This window comes from Limulus polyphemus, unplaced genomic scaffold, assembly GCF_000517525.1.
Source record: "Limulus polyphemus unplaced genomic scaffold, Limulus_polyphemus-2.1.2 Scaffold217, whole genome shotgun sequence".
NCBI lineage: Eukaryota > Metazoa > Arthropoda > Merostomata > Xiphosura > Limulidae > Limulus > Limulus polyphemus.
In genome coordinates this window covers 619,267-621,698 of record NW_013665827.1, presented here as the reverse complement: position 1 = coordinate 621,698, position 2,432 = coordinate 619,267, and the positions used below count along the sequence as shown (strand labels likewise).

At 27.9% G+C, this 2,432-nt stretch overlaps 1 protein-coding gene across 3 annotated transcripts in view; it reads left to right on the top strand.

The window, feature by feature from the left end:
- Positions 1-2,432, top strand: part of LOC106478499 (helicase ARIP4-like) — an 85,747-nt gene that overhangs the window by 14,009 nt on the left and 69,306 nt on the right. The window lies entirely within an intron of this gene.

Below are 2,432 nucleotides of genomic sequence, written 5' to 3'. Positions count from 1 at the left end.
TTCCATATTTTTTATGGTGGTTACGAGATCAGTCAAAATGACTGAACTCGTACGGAGATTCATTAGTGAAAAACTAACAGATAAAATATAAATTTTTTTCTTGGAATATGTTTGATAATTGTCTGGAGGTTATAAAGATTTTGCATGTGAAGTTTGAAAAATTTCTGATGCATAAAAGTATTTTAAATCTTAAAGTGAAAAATTACTTTGCATATTTGATAGGTAACATATGAAAAGAAAAATTGCATGAGAAAAACATTGCTTAACATACCTTAAGACTTAATATAAAAAAGTCTGATATTTTATGTATGAAAGTCTTGTAATGTTTACTGATAATCTGCCTAATTTCATGAACATAAGCTTACTAATTTAAAAGCTATAGCATAATAACTATAATAAGCACAAAACGGTTATGAGATTGGTCCCAGGGACTGAGCCTGTCCTGAAAGAGTTAACAGAGTTTGCATGCCAGTTGAATAGCATAGAACCATCTGTACAATTTAGCTATGAAATTGAGATAAATAATAGTTTGCATTTTTTAGATGTAATCGTAAAAAACAATGAACAAGGAAATTTAGAAATGTCTTTTTTTATGGGAACCTTTTTCTGTTCTTATGCTACCACACCAGGAATTATGTCATACTGAAACAAAAAAAAACATCTGTGTTTTGCATTTATATTCATAGAATTTTGATATATATGTACAAAACAAGAAAACTAAAAAAATTAGTTGTTACTAATGAAATATATAGCAGTTGAAAGAGGATTTAACCAAACTATTGTAGATGAGCAGTTAAGAAATTCACTAATGTAGTAATAATGAACCAAAGTATTATGTTAAAATTCAGTTATGATAAAATTAAAAAGGAATGTTTATTTTTGTCATATGTTCCGGGTTTAACCACTTGTTTATTCATAGTGTTTAAAAAACAAGTATTTTACTCTGTATTTAAACCAGTGAATAACATAAAACAAATTTTAGGTAATACTAAAGAAACTAATGGAAAAAACTGGAATTTATGAAATGTGAATGTGGAAATGTTTATATTGGACAGACAAAACATAATTTAAGATATTATTTAGAAGAACATAAAGGATGCATAAAAAATGAAAGGACTTAAAATTCAGCCATAGCAGAACATGTACAAAAGTAATATTCGCCCAAACAAAGGGTATTAGGGCTAATAATATCTGCAAATCTTTAAAAATAATAAAGTTTAAAAAAAAAATCATGAATTATTAGATACGAGATGAAGGTCCAATCAGGGGTGAAATTCTAAAAAAAAAGAAAGTAGAGTTACCCAGGTGGGTGAAGTAGACTTGTTTTTGAAAAAGACAACAACAAACATAAAAAATAACAAAGCCACTCAAATAAGTTCTGGTACTCAGTACCGGTGAGTACTGGCAGAATTTCATCACTGAGTCTGGTGAATATTTGTGTAAAAATGTGTTAGGACCTCCTCAGAGATTTATGCAGAAATAGTGAACCTACACACAGTTCACACAATCTAATTAAAAAGAAATATATAAACATCCATATGTAGGGATGGCTCAGACTGTTCATCAAAATGGTATTTTAAATATCTCCTCAATAGGTCGGTGTTTCCTATTGAAACAATATCTATGTTATGACTGAATCACAAGTTCTGGGAATGTCTAAATATCAGCAAAAAGTTTAAATTTCTTGTTTTTCTTTCTTCTGCTTCTTTTTTATTACACGATAACTCAAAAACCAAAACAATTATGATAACCAGTTTCACTGAGGTGACATAGTTTCAAACAGAGGTTCCACTTTTATAAGTATTGTAGTAATTTAAAAAAATCCTAATTCTAGTTTTAACAATGTATTATAACACTTTGAAGTTAGCTTTCTTACAGAAATATGGTGTTCCTTTAAAAATTTTAAGTACAGAGTGAAACAGTAATTACCAGCCAATAATGGACATGCAATAAATATTACAGTTGGAACCTCATTGTGTTTAGAACTTGCTTATAAATACAAATGCTATCCCTAATATCTTGTTTGCATTGTTTTTGAAGGATTGATAATGACATTTATGTCTTGCAAGCTCATACCTGATGATGATGTGATAATTTTAAAACATGTAGAGCCCACATTTTAGAGGTCATAGTTTGGCCTGAATTAAAAAGTATTTTTAAATGTTTTAACATTGTATGTTATTTATATATTATTTTAACATTATATACAAGTACCAAGAAAATAATAAATAATGATGTACTGTAACTGTTATATTTTTTAAATACATTTTAATTTAAAACACTAAATCATTCTTTTTACATGTAAATGGACATCATCTGGTTCTATCAGGTGATATTTTTCACAAGTAGCAGTACCAACCAACTTTGTAATGATTTTAAACAGTGATGCATAAACAAAATGTTATTTTTTTTTTTTTACATACATAAAAAAG